General features: G+C 43.0%; 1 protein-coding gene across 5 annotated transcripts in view; it reads left to right on the top strand.

Annotated features, from left to right (window-relative positions):
- The first annotated feature begins 573 nt into the window (after positions 1–573).
- LOC133141441 (myocyte-specific enhancer factor 2C-like) overlaps positions 574–23,691 on the top strand; it is a 73,865-nt gene continuing 50,747 nt past the window's right edge. For 4 of the 5 annotated variants that reach the window (XM_061262012.1, XM_061262007.1, XM_061262009.1 and 1 more), the window contains exons 1-2: positions 574–807; positions 9,201–9,323. The gene's annotated coding sequence lies outside the window, so the exon portion shown is untranslated. Of the gene's footprint in view, positions 808–9,200; positions 9,324–10,941; positions 11,210–23,691 lie in introns of those variants that run through there. The other variant, XM_061262010.1, reaches the window with a different exon arrangement.

Raw genomic sequence — 23,691 nt, 5'->3', positions numbered from 1 at the left:
TTCCTTGGCAAGACTTCAATTAATTGAGTGTACTTATTGAGCATTATACTGAACTAAAAAACTATCAAGACAAAACACTGGTCTAGATATTTTTTCTTTGTATATTTATGTTCACTAAATGAACAAACACATAAGTGAAATGTTCAGTGTTAAATCAACTCTAACAGAGTACTCATGGTCACAATTGGACTCACATTAACACACAACATTTTACTGTGTATTTCTGTTTTCAGGTACATGGGGTAATTATTATAGTAAAAAACAGAAACTGTGTATACTCGGAATGAAAGTCTTTTAAATCCTTCCTTTTTCCTGTCATTTTTAATTATTAAAGGAGATTTGTGGTTATTTATTTATTTCCATGTTACATGATTGCATACTTCTACGGGCAATAACCCTGGGCTCTTGTGCCAGTACTGGGTGTTACTGATATCTGTCAGGGCTAAATATACCCTAAAGTGACAGGGACAGGTGCAGGGGTTGGGGGGAGGTTGCTGGCACTTGTGTTGAAGGATCAGGCACCCTACAGGTCGATGCAAAGTTGGGGGAGGGGGGGGGGGGGGGGGATTGGACCTCTCTCTGTTCAGTGTGGAGAGAGATCTGCGCAAAACACAACCCAAATAGGGGTTTTCTGCTCAAAGCCAGCTGGTCTGGCTTTATTTCTTTTGTCTTTTTTTCTCCCTTTCTTCTTTTCCCTGTTGTCTTTCTTTTCCGTTTTTTACCCGAAACTGGTGAATGTTTGATTGACCTGGCCCACAGCAGGTGCTGGAGGGTGTATCTTCCTGGAGAAGACGGTAAACGGCGCTGGTAAGTCTCGCCGACCTCCTCGCTAACCTCCCCCCGCATGTGCCCCCCCTTGGAAGTGCGCTTGAGTTTGAGTGTGTACTGAAGAACGGGACCATCCACCGTCTAGCACATGAACCTGGGCAAACGGTGAGGGCTAGGGCGCGTACACTGCCTTACCCTTCAGGGGAAATCACCTCGATGGAGCCACAGAAACCACTCCGCTCTCTGCACCAGACATTCCGACGGCTGCCTGAAGGCAGCCAAACCAGCTGCTGTCACTCCGCTCTGTGTATATATCAAATCTCCCCTCCAAAGTCTGAAATGGATGTTTAAATCAACATTTTACATGCTTCCATCTTCAATACCGCCATGCGGTTTGGTTCAGTGAAGGGGTAATTTATGCGGTGCAGTTTGTATTGTTGTACGCAGTCGGTCTAATTTACTGGAAGGTTAATTATTAAAAACACATGCATATACAAAGCCCTGTGATCTGCATGCGAGAAACAAGATGGCTTTGGAACAATATTTGCTGTAAAAACAGCTTCACCCTCTGAAGTATCAAGTATTCAAGTGGCCAAGAAATGATTACACCCAGGCTCAGATTGCAAAACTTGGGTATTTTCTCATCTACTGTAGATAATGTTGATACTAAAGAACAGGCTATTTGTCATATTAAACCAACAAAAGAGTATTATGATTGGAGGAAATTTAACAAAACATAGAAGAGAGAAGAATCATATTCCCGAGGGGAAATATTCCAATACAATGAAAACAAAAGTTGATTTCTATCTTGCCTGCTTCTGTTGTTGAGGAAATCAGTACATGTTGAGAATTCACATAAGTCCTGCAAATGTGTTCTTGAAAATATTTTATTTTTGAAGGGGCATCTTCAGTCAAATGCTAAAGTGTTTAAGGGCACTGTTTCTTTGGGCTTCATTCAAATATAATAAGGAAGGACTGAAATGAAATGCAATTTAACGTTTAAAATTTTTCTTGGCATACAGACGGAAAGTGAGAAAATGCTGTACATAGTTTGAACAGTTTGTTCTCATAGAAATGGACAAATATTATTTGAATATTGAAAAATATTGATCATAAAAGATTGAAAAATAAAAATAAAAGAATATTGAAGATTATTGAAGATGATTTAAAAATGGTCTTTTCAAAGCGTTTGTGTTTGAATAGTTTTTAATGTGTTGCGTTGTGTTTTATTCAACAAGTTCAGACAGTTCAAGTATCAAGAGGTAAACACCCTTGAAACACAGGCATAGTTTAATCCACCCCCTTCCCCCTCCTTCCCACATTTTAAGGGAACGTCAATCTCCCCCCTCAATTTTGAGCGACAAAGCCAAACCCACCAGCCCACCAGTTTTAAAATGAGAACTACAGCAGTGCCTTAAAAGAAAAAAGAAACTGACCGCTGTCATAAAAAAAAAAAAACAGAAGAGAGAAAAACAGCACGGGAGAAAAAGAGCAAGCGTACCAACGTTCTCTCGGCCCTGAAGATAATTCCCCACTCCGAGCGTAAGGAGAGGCTCAGTTCATCTCCATCGTACCTCTCTTACCTCTCCCACTCCCTTTGGGCTCCGCACCTCGCCACAGTAAGGCGGAGCGGCAGCTGAAATGAGTAAAAGGCGAAGAGCGCAGTCATACGCGGCCCGTGAAAGGTATGCCAAGGGCACATTTGGCGAAACGCGTCTCGCTGGCCACAGCGGCGTCTGATTTAACACTCCCGACACACCTCTCGCCCTTTGTTCTTCATTGGTCCCTAAACCCTGAACAAATGACCTTACATTGTTGTGTCTTATATCGATTTCAGCGAAGGAGATTAAAGCCTGTGTACTGTTAGAAATAGACACTACTAATTAGGGCTGCAAATGTTAAAGTGTTAATTTAAAAGACACGTCTTTTTACTCAATTGAACTTGACTTTGCTATTATTATAATTTCCACAAAATGCGCATGTTGTGATCTGACTAGAGAGCTGACCCTACATGATAAATAATCAGCAAGAGAGACTGGAAAGTTTATATGGTACATTTGTTTTCTTCACAAGCCTGTTATCTGAAGAACACATGTCATATGCTGAAGAAAAAACTCTTTGCCTTACCAAAAGCCCCAGGTGAAAGAAAATGTGTACCAATTATAATATAATATAAGTCAATGTCAATTACAGACCTTACAGCCTCGTACTTATTCATGTGATTTATTTATCATTACATCTTCAGGATACATTCACATGTCACAATTGACTAATTAAATGTAATTATGGCTTAATTACAATACAATTTAAAAGTGTGATTAATTACTGCAAACCCTGAAAATAACGAGTTACTACCTACATACAATCTGTTAATCGCAAATGATTTTATTATAAGATCCAGGCAGTATGCAAACTTAAGTAATTACTTTTTCTGGAATACGCATTTAAAGTTCTTTCTCACAGTCAGCGCGTGCCGTTTTTTACATTTTGCACAAAATCAAACGCAGCTATTGCAAACAGGTCATGCAGTGCTGAAGAGCCGCAAAAAGGGAACTTTTTGTGCTGCTGGGGATTTCAAGTGAGCTGCCACCACTCCACAGCTGTACTGCACTAATGGGGAAACTCTGACAATACCATCTCAGTGCTCTGCGAGGCTGTTGTGTCCTGAGGCGCTACAGTGTTGGGCAGAGCCCGCTGTAAAGGGACGGGGCGTGATGGGGCGGGCGGCGTCTCGCGCAGGCCGTGAGGAGACGGGCGGAGGGACGGGGCGGCGTGGGCGTGGGAGGGGCGCCGTTCGCCGGCACGCCCGTTCCGTAGGCCGCCGCTGTAATTACGGACCAGGGACCGACTGTTCCCTTCACTTTCTCACTCGTGCCAAGAGCTGGCCGGCGCGGAATCTCGCCCTGCTCCTGCGCTTCTGTCACGGACCTGTTCTGCCCGGATACAGCCGGGCCGCCGCCCTCGCCCAGTGAGGCATGGGCACGCCCACAGCTAGGGAGGCGATAGGGCAGAAAACACAAGTGCAGTTTTTGCCCTCCCGAGGGCTCAACCCAGCACTCCTGGAGTGTTAGTTCAGAGAGGGGCAAAGACTGTTTAGGAAACAACTCTCGCTGTTGCCACCTTTAAATGTTGGGTACTGTCATCGCTCAAGCGAGCAAGAAAAAAAAAAAAAAAACACTTTCATACCCCTGCACATTTGGTTGAATGCCTTATTCCTGAATTATAACTTATTGTTCTTTTTTCCCAAAATGGCATGGCATAATGCTCACACAATCTCCTCATCACTGCCTGGAAATGAAGCCATTTGCTGAGATTGAGGAAGCAGCCATCAGCCGTATCTGTTGGGCCAGTGAAACATATGGCTGGCATCTTTATTTTGTGTGTTAAATCAGAGCTTAAGCAATAAGGTCAATGTGCAAACTTTCTGAAATTACCGGAAAATTCTTTCATGACCTTTAAGAGGGGTTAAGGAGTTGAAGGCTGCCTCAGACTATGCTTACTTGCATGAGTCAAGGCAGCCATCAAATTATAGCTAGACAAAGGACACTTTTGATAAAGCACGGAGCCAATAAAACCTCAGTGACCGGGCTTCACAGACTAGGGAAAAGACTTACTCAAAAAACAGATGTGTCCCTTATGGCATTCATCATTTGAAAATAGAGGTGCTTGATGGCGGTGGACGTGTTGTGATCTCTCAATGTACTTATCTTTTATCTGACATTATAATACATGCTCAATGCACATTTCAGCACTCTAAGTCGTCCTCGGCAATATATACTTTTTGTCCCAGGGAGTAGTCCCCCCAATAACATGAACCAACATACTATTTTTTTCTGTTTAAAATGCATTTTGAATAGTTCAAGAGGGGCACTTTATACATAATGCTGACGCATGAAAGTTATGAACTTCATATCTTCGTAAGGTCATTACAAATTCCAAAGGCACAAAAAAAAGCAAAGAAATGCAAGGTTTATTTTTCTCTGGTGATCCGGCACCCTCAGAAACAAACTTTAGAGTGTCCCTACTGGTGAAAGCTGGTATTATACTATTCTTCTCCTGTTCTAAATGGAGTCAAGAAACAAGTAGAAGTCAAATAACAGGCGCACACAAAAAAAAGTTCATGCAAGGGACTGGGTCTCACTAGATGCACCAAAAACAAATAATTTGGAGACATGAAAATGGTTACGGTTTTGAAGTGTTCATCAGAAACACAGCGATCACGAGGCAGCATTATGCATTACAGTGTGATTCAGGCTCTGTGACTGTTCCACACACATCCCTTTGTGAGTGAAACGGGAGCATTGCGTGAAACAGAGGAGAGCGTGTTTCCCTTCTTGTGCTTCATTTATAATGAATCACAGGTGTACTGTGGCGCTTGGGGTGTTCGCTCAACACGTCATGCTCATGACCAAGTCTCAGGCCCCAAAGTGTGACACAGAACCATCTGGGCCAAACAGAAAAGTTTCACAATACTCCGGTTGTTTAAAATGTTCGCACTGTCCTGCACACATTTGACACACTTGACACAGAAGTGCTCATATGTGTGATGCAATTGTGGTTGCAGGATTACTGCAATGTAAGCACTTTACTTTGGAAACTCAAGGCTTATATTGGCTTTTAATGATTAATTCCAGTTCCCCCTTATTTTATTCCACGTTTTACCTTCGTGGAATTCTAATCAGTGATATAAACTGATCACCTGGTACTTTCCATAAACAGGGATTTCCATGTAAAATGTAATGGGTGCAAGAATGTTTGGACATTTTACAGAATACCCGAGCATATAGTGAAACTGAAACTGTTTGGCTCAAATGGGTCCCACTTTATTTGACATGTGCCTAAGATTTTGCACAGTACCGTGTGTAAACTTTTTATTTGTCAATTGTTACAACTTACATTTTATTGAAAAAATGGTATTATGGTACAATGTCATGTGCTGCTAGTAGGACACCCCCCCCCCCACACACACACACACACACATGCAAACACACACACACACACACACACACACACTCACACAAATAGGCCCAGATGTGTCTCCATGTATCTATGTCAGGTTGGCATGTTTCATAAACCTTCTTCACTGTTCTCAGGAGCTGAATGCTGTCGAACTGATGCTAATACCTGCCTCACACATGCTCCCTGGGGAGCAAGAGGGAAAAAAGGATCTCTAAAGGCTGTGGGAACACTCACTAGTCTTCAACATATCCACCTGTACTGCAATCCATCGAAGAAGCCCGCACTCCAGATAACATTATTATTCTGCATCCTAAAACCAGATTTTATTTTCCAGCCTACTTACAGTACAGTACTTTGCAAGCTGACTTCCATGTGAGGCACTTAGCAAATCTTTCATAATTAAATGTAATAATTGTATAATATTATATTTACTTTCAAATAAATGTATTTTGCAGTTTAATTTCATTATTACATTCCTCTTAACATAGAGTGGATGGAAGAGCACGCCCTATTAGGGGTGTTCTGTATAAGGGCTTCCTAAGCTGGTGTATGCCTCTTGCTCAGAAATGGTGACATTCTAAACAATTTAAGAATTCATATTTCAACCAGTGGAAAGTAACTTGCCAACTCTTATTGATGCTAATACCGTTCACTGTTGGATCCTAACCCTTGGCAGCTGTTGGGGGAAAATGTTAAACAGTAAAGCACTCCCCTGGGACTGGCTGTGTATGAGAGCAAGAGAGGGTTCTGGGAAATGGTCAATTGGGATGTGTGACGTTTTGTCTTTTTTTAGAGACCATCTCCCTAAAGGTGTGGTATCGATCAGATCACCTGGTACTTCTATGGGATAAGAAAAAAGAAAGTAATGTGTGGTATAATCAGTAATGTGTGGTATGGCATGTGCGGAACCATAGGTTCCTGGTGACATAATTTGGTTTAGCATGAGAGTTATCCTGGATATTCTGTATTCCTCCGTACACAAACTCAGTGTTATCAAATGGTTTTTGTTCAGAGGCTTTTGTTAGAGGCTTAACATGCAATAACAAAAGGCTCATGCCCATGTTTGAATGATAAAACAAAATGTGATCAAGATTTCAAAAGAAATGTACTTCACATACATCTGTAATGCAGTTGTCTTTTAAAACAATCTGGTTAGTCTAAAAATGGGTCTTATGGGAGTCCAGAATTCTTGGAAATAACAACAAGAACAAAACCACTTCTAGGTATTTTGAAAATACCCATCACCACAGACAAGCTTGACAATTAGTTTGCAGAGTTGAAAGCAATTGTTGCGGAAATGCAAAGAGACCTCTGATGCAAAAAGCATGTTTAACAGACTGGTTTTACATAGCTCCAATACTGAAAGACCACAGAGCAACACGAAGGGTGGCACAGTATCCAAAAAGCATGTTAATAAGTGCACAAGACATGGTATTTTTTGACAATTATGACAGCTACATACTGTCTCAGTATGCTTTTAGTAGCATACTTATAAGAAACAGCATTAGCCTGAATGCTAACTATAATCCATGGAATTTTCACCACAATAAAAATGATGGCTGTTTGGTTTGTTTCCTGGTCTCTGAGTGATTGCATTGATACTGGTCGGTCAAAACCACCTCCACCAAGAGGACCTGACCCTGGTTTCTAGTTTCAGAACTGAGGTTGATTTGTCCCTTCACACTTGTCAGGATGCGGAGGTATACAAACTTGCTTCTGAAACAAACTACAAACAAGACCAGTCTGAAACCCCACTAAAGCAGGTTGGATCTTACCAACTCAGATTGAAATACCTCAAAACTCGTTGGACAGTGCTTCACCTTGCAGTAGGACAAACAGACTCATTGAAAGAAAACCAAGAAACCAAGGAGTTTTTCAGGGCCAAAAAATTATAGGCAAAAATCCCCTGAATAGAAAACAGGAAGTGAAGATGGCTGTAGTACAGGCCTGGCATTAGGTGAATCATATGCTACGCTCTTCGCAGTCACCAGATCTCAACCGAATTGAAGACCTATGGGAGTTAGGTGGCGCTCTCCACCACGATCATCAAAACACGAAATGAGGGAAGAATGGTGTTCCATCCAGTAGTGTTCTAGAGACTTGTGGAATCTATGCCAAGGTGCATTGAAGCTGTTCTGGTGGTGCTTAGTGGCTCAATGCCTTAGTAAGACACTTAGTGTTGGTTTTGCCTTTAATTTGTCACCCGTATGTCTATAGGCCACTTGATTAGGTAGTTATTTTTTAGACTAGACTATTTCTCTAGAGACTGTTTTAATAAAATCCCAGGATATCAGCACTTTCTGAGATACTCAAACCACCCCGTCTGGCACCAATAATCATTCCACAGTCCAAGTCACTTAGATCACATTTATTCCCTGTTCTGATGTTTGATCTGAACAATAACTGAATCTCTTGACCATGTCTGCCTACTTTTATTCTTCCGGTTGCTGCCACATGATTGGCTGATTGCATATTTGCATGGATGAGCTGGTTGATGGCCGTACTTCTCTCATTAGCAAGGCACTTTCACCCACAGAACTATCACTCATTGGATGTTTTTTGCTTTTTTCCTCACACTCTTCTCTGTAAACTCTAGAGACTGTAGTGTGTGAAAATCCAAGGAGGGCAGCTGTTTCTGAGATGATGAAACCACCACATCTGGTACCAACAATCATATCACAGTCAAAGTTGCTTAAATCACACTTCTTGCCTATTCTAATGTTTGGTTGAACATGTTTCACTGTCTTGTCCACTAGTCTCTATCGTTGTAATGTTTCCATCTTCATCTCTTATTTTTCCTTTCAATCCTTTATCTGCTGCACTGGTAAACACTTTGAATTGTATTTTCCTGTTTGAAAAGTGCTATACTGTATACATAAGACTTTGATTGATTGATTGATTGCTATGTGTCCAATTTCAGACAGTAACGCATGCTGTCTTGCAGAACAGCAGCGTAAGAATAATTATATTCTGTTGGTTTAAACACAATTTCCGAGATTATCCCGGGATCGTCTTGTGCCTATTTATTATTGTGAATTATGGTTCTTTGTTGGATGCATTCAGTACTAACAGATACTTTAATATTTGACTTAATGTTTATGCACTGTATGTGAATATGATTGAATCATACCAGTCGCATGCTGCCGTTTTTATTGCTTTGATGTTCCATGCCTTTATTAGCTGTCATACCTACATGCACATGTAGCCTTTTCCTTCTTTCTGCATAATATAAAAAAATAGACAAATAAGTAGGCTACTCATATTTTCATAAGTGCCGTGTGTTACTCTGCCAAAATATTCCTGCCAACGCAAATAAATGCTTGCTGGGAGCATTGAGTGGTTTAAAATGAATGCATTTGTCTTTCAGTCAACCCTACCCAATGAGTTTTCCGTCCTGGTTGCTGATGTACCTGAATCCAATGGAAATGCGACATGTCAGTCCACACATCTCTCTCTCCCATTTTCACAAATAGGTGCCAAAGAAAAAAGGGCCCTGGAACCTGGGAAGACGTTGCCCATGAAGTGCTGAACTGCAGAGCAGAAGATAGACGGAAGGATCTGAGGTTGAAGGTTTGACAGAGGGAGACGCGCATGTGGTAGGTGGCAGCTGCTTACGCAGTGCTAAACCCCCGCACAGTGCCTGCACATTCTGCGAATCGCAGAGCCACGCAGGTTTCAGTAAACTTTGAAAAAAACACACTCGATTTCTGGGCTTCCAGGTTATCAATCACACAGAAAGTACGATCATAAATTAAAGTGACACCTAACAAAGATGACATGCAACCAGATCCAATTTCACTTTATTTTCACAGTTCATTCCCTTGTAAACTAGCTTATATTAGTTAAGCTAAATGTATTCGGGTTTGTTTATTTCTATTAGTGAATTCAACATAATCATTGTTCATCTATCACTTGCCTTCATTGGTCCTTTCTAACGGTATCTGTTCCGATTGGTTCCGTTGTCGAGGATTTAATCTCTTCTTAGAGTTTCAGTTGATCTCAACATATTGTATAAGCTTGGTGTTTAATTTAGGCTATTATTATGGAAATGCTCAACTCGGTCATATGGCTGTAACTTTACCAAGACTACAAGCTACACATGTTTTTTTGGGGGTCACACTTTACAATAAGGTCCATGAATTGGCATGAACTAATATCATTGTTAACTAACTACTACTGGGAAGTTAATCTGTACAGCTCTGTTAATGTATTTTTACATGATTAATTAATGTTAAAAACCAGTCAATGTATTTATTATTGGCTAACTAATTATAAGTTCATCACATAGTTTGGTTAATATTCATGTACAACTACGTTTCTTAGTTGTTAACAAATTCATTAACTAATGAGGGGTTAATGTCATGCTTAATTAATGTATTTTCCATCATAAATCCATGCTAACAACTATTTACTCATTATAAAGTGTAACCTTTTTTTGGACAGGTAGGCCCCTGTATTCAATTCCAGGAGATACACCAAAATCAACATTACAACTCAATCCATTTTACAGTAGGCCTAATATAAAAATGGATAAAATCTAATTTCCTGATTAAATAGTAATTACAAAATTCTCATTTCATATATGCCAATTGTATTTAACTATTTTGAATTGGTTTCTTTAATTACCTGTTACAGTCTCTTGCTTTATACAAGTCATTTTACAATTCTCAGAACTAATTCTGTTAAAATATTTGAAACTGTGCTCATTGCCATCACTATGGAGACTGTTCATCACTCATATAGGTACAACCTGTAGGTTTAAAATAAAGAACATAAATCATGTGGTTGCCTGCGAGAGCGTGCAGCCTGCTTGCTTCGTAGCCTAAATCAAATTCCCTTTAGTGTAACTATTTTTCTTTCTTTTTTTCTATTGTGGTCCTGATATACGATTTTAGATCTCCATAACACCAAATACGAATTCCATACTGCATACAAAAAAATACAAAAACAAAAAATATATATATATTTTGCAATCTGCCTAGTTGCCTGATCGCGTTATCAGTATGATTGCGAATTGCGATAACAATACATTAGTGCAAGGCGTCTGTCATTAAACTAGTTGGGGAGGAATTGTGCCCGCCCCTTTTCAATAGCGAAAGCAGCACTGGAGCAAGGCGAGAGAGAGAGACTGGGCTGGGATTGTTGGAGAGAACAGGACAAGACCTCAATATCATTCGGCAGGCATTCCTCGGCTAATCTTTCTTGCTTTCCCCGAGGCACTGCAAGATATTTAAGCACGCTTCCTACTATTATAGAAGGCAGTGCCATTTAATCAGTGTTCCACAATTTCAGTCTGGCCAGTTGTATCACCATTTCAGAGCGACTTTTTACGTTGTTTACTCGAGGTCCATTTACTGCCGTGCTGGATTAAGTGAGTTTTGCGAAGACTCACATTGTACAGTTCAGCTGGACAAGCCACCCGTAGGCTAAACGTCTCCGGTCGCTGACACATACCGGACTGCTCAGCTACATGCGCGATCAAGTAAGTAACGGGCACCAATTTTATTGTTACATTCAGCTGTCAACATCTGACCGTTAATACGAGCTTTTGATAAGTTAGTTCTTCAAAGGGTTCCACTCTTTGAGTCGCGTCCTTATTTTGACATCAGTAAGGAAGTAAGATACCGTCCTGAACATGTGTTCAACTAAAGAAACGCTTTTGTTGACGCTATTATTACACCTTGGTTCGTAGTTGCAACAGTGCAATCTAATATAAAATAAGATGAGCGTTTGCCTCTTGTCTTTAAATGTGTATGAAGGATTTGATCTTGTACCTAAAACATAAAATATTGTTTGACAAAGTGGACTTTTACCTTCACATTCTTTGCCTATATACATGGTAAATTAATGTATACTAGAAATAAATATATAATACATATAACATAAGCAAAACACATTCAACAATGAAAACAGGTTAGACAGAGCGTTCACACCTGTTTTGTTTACCCCCTACACACACACCCACACACACACACACACACACACACACACACACACACACATATTTAATTTACATGATTTTATATCTGTGGATTAGAGATCAGAGATTAATACCTCCTTGCTCAAGGTGTTGCAGAGTAAACTGGAATAAAAACGGAGAAAACAATTTCAATGAATTTCCTTGGAACACAGTGACTCAAATATTAAGATGCTCCGATGGACTAAGACTCAGTAGAGCTGACCAAGTACTGGCATAGAGTCAATACTTCACTGTTGGCCTATGTAAAATTAGTTGCCTTGGCAAAAGTTTGCTTTTCAGTAGTGTGTTCCTGATGGCAGGCTTAATGATGGCAATTTCAGGAGGTGAAGTCGGTCTGTTTTCTCACTGTCGTTACACTTGGTTGTAGGTGGCCAATACTTCTGGCTATGCCAGGGAGAAAATCTGACTGGCAATGTTTCTGTTGGCATTGTGTGGGGGGGATTGTGGTTGCAGAGTGAAGATGGTTATATGGGGCACAATAACTCTGATGCCCAGAGGTTTTGGCAAAGCTGTAGGAATATACCCACCTGTGAACTAATGGTACTTTTGATTCTTGTTGCGCATGCTTACAGTATAAATGAAAGGCTTCCAGTGTGTTAACACTGATTTATTCTTGAAATTTCCATTGTGCTTTACACGAGTATGGCACCATTTACGAAAATAAAGTAAAGCCGGAGTTAAACATGACAATAAGTACCTCAGGTTTTCTGACAGAAATATTAGCTAACAGTGCTTTATTGGTTCTCTAGCACAGGAGTGAAATCTGGACCTCACTGTGCCAATTTCCTCAAAAGGTTGAGGAAATTTTGTTCAGAGAGCAGATTTTTTTCTCCAATTGGAAAAAAACACTTCACCATCTGCCACACCACACAAAACCCCTCAAGTGTTTTTTTTCTCCACACTTTCCTGACATGTATTTTCCGACTGCTGTCAGTATCTGACAAACAACACATATATAATGGAAATGTTTAACAGCTACAATTATATACCTTAAAGATTCAAATGATCAACATTGATCATTTTATTTTATTTTGTGTTTCCTTTGAAAAACTTGGCTGACATTTTGGCTGACATGCAACATACAATACATACATGTATGTATTTTATTTTATTTTATGTCAACATTCTTCAATGTGGAGTTTTCACTGACTTGGTCTTTGCTGCAGTCACAAGGCCTTACAGAAGGGAAAGCACAGTCAGTTAAGTTGCTGAATCTATTCCTTCGTATTTGTTCCAGGGGGCTCAGTGGGCTTTAATCTCCTTATCTGTGAGCTAACAGCACATGCGGACAGACTCTTGCACAGGGCCTCCTGTCTGTTCCCGGTCACACCCACTGCAGTGCACAACTTACCTGCTCCTTGGGGACCTGTCGTCCCTGGGAAATCACTCAGGATTTTTGCGACCGATTCGCAAAAGCAACAGTGACAACAGTGCCCTGCGCATCGTCACAGAGACGGATTAGGCGCTTGACGTGTCGTTGTGATTGGCCGGGGCCCTGAGCTGATCTTCGGGGCATGGCGTGGCGCGCACGGGGCCCGGCTGACGCTTATAAAGGAGGACACCGGTTCCCGGCTGCTCCCTCAGTGTGGAGTGTTACTCAAACGCAGCCGCCTCTCCACAGAAAGCACTGCTGCTGCGCCGTGTAATGGCTTTTTTAAATATGCTTTTTTTTATAACCTCATATGCATTCAGTCCTCTAAAGTCTACAGAGGAAAGGCATCGCATTCGCATACTTTATCACGTCCGCTTCAACATATTTAATTACAGTTTCAGCTTTTAAAGGGGACACTTCTCTGTGTTTTATTTTACGGAACCTACTTTTCAGAAAGTCAGGGAAAAAAATTACGATTCCTTAGACCGATCAGACTGATGAAATTTAAATAAAGCTTTTGCTCCCACCGTCCATGTTAAGGGATAACTGGATATATGATATTGCGTAATGTTCCAAAAAACGACAATTAAAAAAGAAACTGAGCACTGCAGAATTTACAGTAGGTTCTGCTGAGATTAATTAAGTACAGTATATTCTCAATGCTCTTCTTCACAAAAGCTGCTTTTTAAAATGAGTACCGTCTTCACAAATTAGTCTGTTTTAGCTCAATTACACATAAAATGGATATACTTGTATTGGATGGATATACAGACCACATACACAAAGGGCTAGACCAAGGATAACTGGCAAGAGTTAAACTAATTAACCAATGTTATTTGTAACTATGGGAAATTGATTAATTTTTTATTACACTGAAGGTGTACCCACATGAGGAAAGACAAACAGATTTGTTATAGATTTTTGTGTTGTTTGCTTTATGTTATATGCCTGTTTTTTATTCTGTACTCGAGCTTAAGACAATTCTTTCTCACACTGTTTTAATTGCATGGAGCCTTACATGAAAGAGAGGTCTATTGCCCTCACAGACAGATGTCAACAATTATATTTTATATGACGAGGACTCTGTAGACCTCTTATTATGTCTTATTATGTTTAAACGGATTTGTGGGCAGGTGCTGTGAATGGGAAGAAAGGCTAGCTAGGGTTTTCTTTTTTTATCATCATAACAATAACAATAAGAAACCCTGGCCATGAAGCTTACAATAGGCCATCATTTATTAGAGACAAAGTAACAAAGAGCACAATGTGTATTTACATCCTTTTGTAGCCACCTCCATCGGAGGAATGAACATTGAAATCCCGTCTTAACGTCATGAAAATGCACACGTTTTAAGATGAATGACTATATATTTTATTAAGGACTCTCATTTCAAAAAGGAAATAAATTAGCTTGCAGTCTTACTGTTGTTTCCGAATATATGTATATGAGTATATGTATATTAATGTACACTTGGCTTAGCATAACAACGGAACTGCTGCTGTCTCTATCTAGTAATTAACACTGACATTCAGTAACTTATTATTTCTCCATTAAGCAGAGAAGGATGTTCTGGGTAAATTCATCTGGGTATTTAAGATCACAGTGGAATATATCTGGCTTTGATGTTTGATTGTAATTGTGGAAATGCGTTATGGAATATCTCTGCATATAATTTAGCATTAGCTGTGTGTGCAAATGTGTTGTTTCTTTCTATCTTTCGATCTTTCTTTCTCCGAAAGGGAAAGACATTCAGTTTTGATAAATGACATGATCTGGCAAATTTGGCTGAGCAGTCAATGTCAGGCACCCTGGAACATGGCAGAGCAGGGCACTGGGGACCCAGGAACTGGTCCCCTCTGTGGGCCCATGTATGCTGGAGCTTTAGCACTGGGGACCCAGGAACAGGGCCCCTCTGTGGGCCCATGTATGCTGGAGCTTTAGCACTGGGGACCCAGGAACAGGTCCCCTCTGTGGGCCCATGTATGCTGGAGCTTTAGCACTGGGGACCCAGGAACAGGTCCCCTCTGTGGGCCCATGTATGCTGGAGCTTTAGCACTGGGGACCCAGGAACAGGTCCCCTCTGTGGGCCCATGTATGCTGGAGCTTTAGCACTGGGGACCCAGGAACAGGTCCCCTCTGTGGGCCCAAATGTGCTGATGCTTCTTACTTTAGAATGTGATGCATTACACAGGGGCTGGAAAAGGTGAAGGAGTCAGGAGGAGTCTTGGTCAGGACTGACCCTGGGGGTTAAAACTGTGTAGTCATGTGGGCCTAGCCAGTAAACAGAAAAAAGTATGATGAAAGTATGTTGTTCAAATATATTGTTGTTCAAAGAAGTGCATTTCTTGTCATTCCAACAGTTGAAAATGATTCGTTTTTGGTACAGCTTAGACTTATGTATAACAAAATAAAATTTAATTTCACCTCTTTTTTAATTGATGAGCCATTACATTTCAGTGTATACTTCAGAAACATACATCACATTACAGTCAGGCACTTTTATACGCAGAGTGACTAACACAGTGTATATTTTTGCATAGCATCAATGTACATGGCTGGATAAGTAGTGAAGCCATTCAGAGTGAGCTTTGTCCTCAATGGTTCTGCAGTGCTCCACCTGGGACCTCCTTTCCTTAAACATCAAACTACTATACTGTTGATGGATGAGGATGGAGAGGCAGGACAAACATATGGAGAAAAAAACAGAAGACTAGAGGTGAAGGGAGAGATAAAACATGGTCTGATGCCCATTAGTCGTTATATCAGGGCCAGTTCAGCACCATCAAATGCTTAGATCTTAGAGTTTGTCATCGATCGAAATGGAAGCACAGGGCCAAATTCATTTCCATGCTCACAGAACGCCAGTGAAGGTCGGCATTCACCAATTACTGTACAGACGGGGCATTGTGATGTGCAGTTTATTAGCATTATTTTTAGATGGTGTTCATGAAGCTTTCCGTTTCTGGTTTTAATTCTGACAGAACCCAGAAACTTTGTTCCGTCTTCCCTGGAACAACCCGTACATAATCCTCAAAGCAACATTTCTAATTTAGAAAAAGTTTAGAGTAAACGGAATGCTTGTCCCTCTCCCTCCTCTCGCACATTGATATTTGCATTTTTCACCTTTAGCTCCTATATAAACTCTGGGTGGAAGGACCCTTCAGACGTGAAGCACAGTGGCTGACCTGTAACTCTGGACTCACTGGTCCTGTTCACGAGCACCCCCCCCACCCCCCACCCCCTCTCCTCTCCTCCACTGGACATTGCCCAAAAACTGGAAATATTTTCCAGCAAATGTAATTTATCTTTGTCACCGAGGTAAAATAGCCAGCCTCCACCCTCCCCCCCCTTCTGTAACATCCCCCTGTGAGCAGCCTGCACACTGGGCCCTTTCTGCCTCCTGCTGCCTGCTGCACATAGCATTACTCTGAACATTCTCTCTCTCAGAAAGTGAGTGCTAAAAAGGTTATTTTTAGCAGGCCTCGTGTTCACGATCAAGAGGGAGGGAGAGCCTTTTCCGCATCCAACTTTTAATCTTGTCCAAGGAACGCTTTTATGAAAAAAAAAAAAAAGGCTCAATGTTGCCTTCTGCTTTTCTCCTTGGTGCAGGGAAAGAATCTTGAGACAGCCTGAGACACACCGGAGTGAGATTTTGATTTTACCGCATTACGTGCGCGAAAAAAAGTCGAGCCATTGTTGTCACCTGCAGTTCGGACAGTGTTCCCTGTGATATCCTGGCCGTGATGGAGCCAGGGCCGGTGCCTGTCCCCTTCTCCTTCTGCAGTGTACACAGTCAGTGTCCTGCCAAGGTACACAAGTGCATTTCTTTCCACTGTCTCTCGCCCCGATCCCAGCAGATGCAGACAATCTGCCCTGCTGTCAGTGACAGGGCTCGGTCCGTGAAAAGAATGTGTCAGAACATGCCGCAGTGGTCACTCTCACCACTCTTATTTAAGAGTCACCGGGAGTGTGTTTGCTGGTCCAGCTTTATCTGCTCCCTGCAGGTCTCAGAGCCCTTAACTCTTTAGTGACCGGGAGGGCCGCTCCCCGTGGTCGCCGCTAGTTTCAGTCATCTGGAATAGGGTTTGTGTCTGTGTGTCTGTGTGTCTGTGTGTATATATGCATACAGACTCACAGTCCTATGCTGTGTGTGCTTAATGGTCCAGATTAAGCTAAAGGGTCCCTGTTTTTTCAGAGGTTGTCTTATTGTGATAAATTAGCCAACGGCGGCAGACATGCTAACTCAGAGACAATGCTCGTGCTTATCTGTGGCATGGTTGGAGACCGAAGCTCAAGTCTTTCCATGTGGCCTGATCCCCGCGGAGCTGTCCGTGAAGACAACAAACCAGAAACGAATGTGAAAGAAAAACAATCATACTTTTATCATAAAGATTAATGTGACTGTCTGTAACTTAGAAGGTCTTGTTTCTCATTAGCATGCCTGAACTTTGTGTCAGAGAGGCTAAGAGGCAAATGGCTAATCTACGGTTTAGAAGCACGTTTTCTTCATCTTTGTCTCTGACCTTTTGTTAGAAGAGCGGATTAAGTTTCGCCTGAGCTGTCCTGAAGTAAACCCGTGCCTGGGACCTGCCGTCCAGGATGCACGCGTAAAACGGCGCAGAGCACACCGCATTTAACACACCAAGAGGAAATTGCAATAATCTGTTTTGTTCAGCTTGTTCTGGCTGTAATTGGGTTTTTAGTTGAACGAAACAAAAAATAAATAACAAGATGGGCTGGAATAGTAAATGAAAATGGGATCATTTTCTTTGAAATACCAGGAAAAACAAATGAAAATGGTAGCATTTATCACATTTATCTTTCCTCTTGTAGGAGAAAAAAAGACAGAGATTGGGTACTGTTGCTTTTTTTTTTTACTGTCTGCTGGGGGAGTCCTTCCACACTGGCTATTCAAAGATGAAAAAAAGGTTGAAATGAACAGCACTCAGGACCAAATGGTTTATTGAAGATTTCCCTTGAAAAGTTTTTTTTTCTGTCCCGTGTGTTGTTTACTTTGATGTACAGGCTTCCTGTGCCACTCCGGTCCAAAGTGCAGTCAGTGATGTCATTCTTTTCACCCGTGCTTCACCAATACAAAGTCTGACAGAGACGCAGGGGCGATGCAGGAAATTCGCAGCTCCGTGCTGCATGTATAATTAATGAGGGCTGCACTATATTTGAAACCTCATATCCACATTACGCTTCAAGGTTTGCTGGGCAGAGTGCAGCCGTGGCTGGGGGAGAGCCGAGATGGACGCTTTTACCGTTCTTGGCATCGGGGACGGAGCTGGATGGAAAGACAAATATCCTTGTCCGAGTCGGAGCCCGACAGCGGATCGCTGAAGGCGAGGCTGCCGGTGCCGTTGGACTCGAGGCCCTCTGTAACGCGTGCGTTTTAGCGACGCCAGGCCCTCGTTAAGCGCAGAATTGGCTCCTGTCCCGCACTTCCTTAAGAGTTCTCCCACGGAATCGCAGTAGCTTGGCCTTGAGTTCGGCTTTTTGCGTGTCTGTGTGTGCGCCTCAGCGAATCACACTGTTATTCTTTGGGGTAAAAAGTTCATTGTTTTATTTTTGGAGCCTTGCTCCGTTTACAGACGGTGTATAAATAGAAGAGGAAGCGTGGGGTTGCTGTGGATACCTGCCGTCATCCTGGCTTGGTTTTCAAGCGAGCCCACAGTTCTGACGTCACATCCTCTGCCAATCAGCTTTGTCACACTGAGAGAACCTGAGCCATATTCACACCCGCACGCAGGGGCCGCTTAACACCGTAAAGCCATACCACCGGCCGCGTGTCAACCAGCTGCTGTTAAAAGTACATCTGATTAAAACATGGGCTACTCACCTGACAGCAGCAAGCTGAGGAGAAAACAGTTTATGATGTGCGATTCTCACACTGCTTGGCCAGATGAGGACATTTTCCACTGATAAAAAAAAAGTGTATTTCAAATAATGATAAAATACAAGAGCTGCAAAAATGCTAAACAAGGAGGTTCACTAGGCAGTGTCTTTTGGACACGGCTGACCTTCTTACTGTGTGGTTCGTCTCCCTTTAGCCGTAACTGGAATGGGAATGTTGCGGGTTCTCTCCAACATGGCATCGCTCTCACACGCAGACAACATTACTGGAGCCTATAAATACTAGCCCATACATATACATACACCTTCATACTCAGCCCCCTGTGGAGATGTTCCCTACTGAGCAGCTAGCTGCCCACTGCAGCGGCCATTGCAATCCAATTAAGAATGCGTCAGTCACCTGTAGGATTTGCACTTTGAAAAAAAGCGACTTGCTAATAGTGAGCTTTGCTCAGATTTGTTGTTGACGTTTGGTCACGACGTTTTCTTTGACGGTTGCTCCATGAAGGCTATCGGCGGTGGCGGCACTCCTTGATCAAGCGGGAGGAAGAAGAGCGCACGGCCTCCTGTGGAAGGGGAGCTTCGGTCCCTGGCATGCCCACAGAAGGTTCTGGTCTGGTGCAGAGGCGTGCTGCTCCTTCTCCCCACCGCGCTGCTTTTAATTTGGATTAATGGCGTGACTTGATCAAACTGACTCTGCAAACACTGCCCCTGCTTGTTTTTCATGCCTCGTTGAGTTACCTGTGGACCCGAGGGCCCAGCCTGGCCCAGCCTGGCCCGCTCTGCCGAGCCAGAGGAAAGGGCCTTGGACACGGGCCGGCCCAGAGGAGAGGTCTTAAGCAGCGGCGAGGAAAAGTTTGACTGCTTACAGCGTTCGCAGCAAAACCCAGCTCGCGTCACTGTATGAAGCTTGACGATTGGACGGGGAAACTAGATGCTGACACCAGCCTAAGACAGTCTGTGTGTGACCAGATCATTGTGTCTTTCCTTCCTTGCATTTAAGGTTGGTTAAGGTCTGGAAAAAAATAATTCCTCTGCGGACATAGCTTGTGGAATATAAAAATATGGGGAAATAAACCATACACAGTAAAGGCAGGCTATCCAGTAAAGTATTTACTGGAGGTTTGTTGATATTATATTTGAGGTGGCAGATCCCTTTATGAGGGAGGTGCACTATGTACTATGAATCACTCTATGGAGGGAAACATAATCTTATTAACTGGGGCACTCGAGTGAGAAGAATAGAGGCTAGGGTGGAAAGGTTCACTGATGCTACAATAGTAACTACTTTGAACACTGAACTCTAATTTCTCCTGCTTTTTGTGAAGCCCCACATCATTAATGTACTTAACAGCATCGCCATTTGGTGAGTGTGCCAGCATTAGATGCGGCACAGAATGTCTTTTCCCTTAAATAATGGCTTTGTCAGTGACCTAGTTCTGAGATCGTGGAGAGTAAGAATAATCAGCATGGCAAAAGGTAGTTTTCCCCATTTTCTTTCCTTAGGAGGTGGATCTCACATCTCCCCCCCCCCCCCGCCATTGTCTGTGTTCTCAGTCCTCAAGACCAGGAGTGAAATGAATCCTGGGAAAAGTAACGGGGAGCCTGAGATTCCCATTAACCCCCGTAGTTGATTACACATGTAATTATGCCCTTATTAGGCAGCAGGGGGTCTCGTGACTGGTAGAGGGGGATGCAGGTCAGGGGTCTCGCAGTGCTACTTCAGCCATTTTGAGAGGAGCTAACACTGAACTGGGATTTAAAACCACTACTGAATGTTATTCTCTTGAGGAAAGAGCAAACCCCAGCTGTACAAATCCAGTGTCGACCTAATAAACAGGCGTTAAAAACCAGTTAAAAGTGCATCTGATTAAAACATGGGCTACTCCCCCAGCAACAGCAAACAAGCTTGAATCGCAAAATCCCAGGTAAGGTGACTTGTTCCCCTGAGAAAGATGCCTAACCTGACTATTTTCAGGAGAAATATTTAATCTGTACAAATGCACAGCGCTCAGCATGACACGTGAATCTCACCAGAAACAAGAGGCTCTGGCGGTGGGAAGAGTTAGGAAAAGGCAGCGCTAGAACAGGAGCGGAGGAGAGGAAAAATGCACAGTCCTCTGAAATATGCCCACTGGTCTCTGAGCGGAAGAGCACACTAGGTGCTGAAAGTGCTGATGCGTTTGCTATCATTAGCCGGGGGATGGCAGGGGTTGTGAGAACTGTTCAGCTGTAAAGAGCGCCCAGGGATTTGGGGAAACTCCGGACGGATTTTTGCCCTGTAGTTCGAGGCATTCTCAAGCAGCCTTTGGAAACAGGCCTCTGAGGACACGCTCTTCCATCTCCGAGCAGAAGGGCTCATCAGCAGCGCCAGCCCCTGCTGAAAACAGTCCATGCGTGGACGTCTGTGTTAAGATGAATATTACAGGAAGGAGGTATTGTTTATGAGTTATTGTCGTCATGCAATTAGGATATAGAAATAGCCTTGTACAATCATTCTGTATTATAGCAATTTTAATAGTAACCATGATAATGATGAGAAGGGTGATGCTAATGAGAAACAATAATGATTATGATGATCATTATCATTAAGAAATATTAAGGGTTGTTTTTTTTTCTTTCTGCAGCCGGTGAGTGTACAGTGCAGTTGGTAAGCTGTGCCTTTATTGAGCCTTTTTTTGGCAACAGTGTCACGAACAAACACTTTCCTGTCACACATGTGCACGTACACACACACACACACACACTCATGCATACACACGCATACGCACGCGCACAAACACACACACTCCTGCCATCCGCTCAGATAATACGCAGCAGACAGACCTACACAGCCATGAGACACAAATGCAGACACACACACACACACACACACAGACACAAACACACACACACATACACACAGACACACAGACACACACACACACACATACACACACGCACAGACTCACACACAGACACACACACACACACAGACACACAGACATACACACACACAGACACACACACACACACACACACACACACAGACAAACACACACAGAGACAAACACACACACACACACACACAGACACACACACACACATACACACACAGAGGCAAACACACACACACACCCACACACACAGACAAACACACACAGAGACAAACACACACACAGACACAGACACACACACACACACACACACACACACCAACACACACAGACACCCACACACACACACACACACTCTCTAAAGGAAGAGAAGCTATGTAAATGAGCTGGTGCGAGACGGCGTATCAAGCAAGTGGGGAATGACAAACACCGACGCGCGGTGCACTCCCTCAGAGCCGCTCCAGAGCTGCACATTTCAAACGGAGCGAAAAGGCAGCGCACGCAAGATGGAGGAGGAACTTTTTCATGCCAAGCGCATATCATTGTAGCTAAAGTGCCAGAAACAAGAATGCTCTGATAGGCTGTTGTCTATGCCAGATAACTACTTGTAAAGCACCCAGACAACAAGACCTGCAACAAGTATTAGGCAGCCCGACAGGCGCTCCCCCGTCTCAGAGCGAAACCTGGGACAAAGGTGTCCGCCGTTGTCTAAAAATAACGCTTTAATAACAATGTGACAGCCATGTTTTGGCAACGGGGAGGGGGGCCTGCCTTGCCTAATGACCACGCTGAATGCGTAAGTCACAAACCGTTAGCGACATTCGCTCGTTGGGAAGATTCCCATATCTGTGATTACCTCCGTAGCCTTCGTTGTGCCTTGAGTGCGATGCGTTTTTACAGCTGTATTAACAGAGTACTTGATCAGCAGTGCCCCACCTGACTCCCCATCCGCAGCACCGTGAGCCGTTCGGCCCAGAAGGCCGTTCGCGTTTCCCTCCTTTCTCTTCCCATTCTTCCTCTCCGAAGGGTTAAGCTGCAGCAAGCATTATCAGATTATCCGTCTCACTGCCTCACTCCAGCTTCCTTTGAAAAAGCCTGCGGTTTTGATTTGTCGCAGCTGTGCAAGGCCTTTAATCATAGCCTATCGTTTTTGGAGCTTCCCTACAGAACCCCCCCCCCACCCTCTCCTGTAACATATGTTAATTGGCTGCTGTCTGTGACAAATTACGAGCGCGGGCTTTGATGGGGTTCCAGGGCGATCTCGTCAGAGACAGGCACACGTCTCTGCCGGGCCGGGCCCCCAAACTGCCACAGGCATTTGCCTGTCTCTGGAGACTGCCGCTGCCTTCCCCACCCCTCTCCCCGGGCTATCTCATCCCCCAAGGGGGCAGGAATTGAGCACTGGTGGGCCCATCCTCCAGGGGCTCGGGTTATATTCCGGCAAGGCCAAGGGGCACTGTCTTCCTCTCTATCCCTTTTCAAAAAATAACATTTTCTTTTTGCTTTCTCTGTGAACTATTTTTACGTTTCTGAAAAATCTATATCAAAGTTCAAGCCCGGATCCCATCCAGTGTTTCTTGTTCTGAGTTTCGTTGAGTGTTATTTCTTATTTCAGGTGTGGAATACGAGACAGAGTGGCAGTGATCGTCACCGCTGGTGATTTCCAGCACTCTAAATGACAAATCCAGAGTAGCATTGTGAGGTTCTAGCTGATGCTGCCCTATTGGAAGAGATGCTGGAGGGAAATATGAATGACATGGAGGGTGATATTTATCACACTGAGTGAATGCTGAGCACACTGTTCTTGTTAAGTTTATGTACAAATACCACCAAAATTGGGAAGTTTCTTAGAGAAGTGAGAATGATGGATACTACTACT

Source organism: Conger conger, chromosome 12 (assembly GCF_963514075.1).
Source record: "Conger conger chromosome 12, fConCon1.1, whole genome shotgun sequence".
Classification (NCBI taxonomy): domain Eukaryota; kingdom Metazoa; phylum Chordata; class Actinopteri; order Anguilliformes; family Congridae; genus Conger; species Conger conger.
This window is presented reverse-complemented; position numbering and strand designations above follow the sequence as displayed.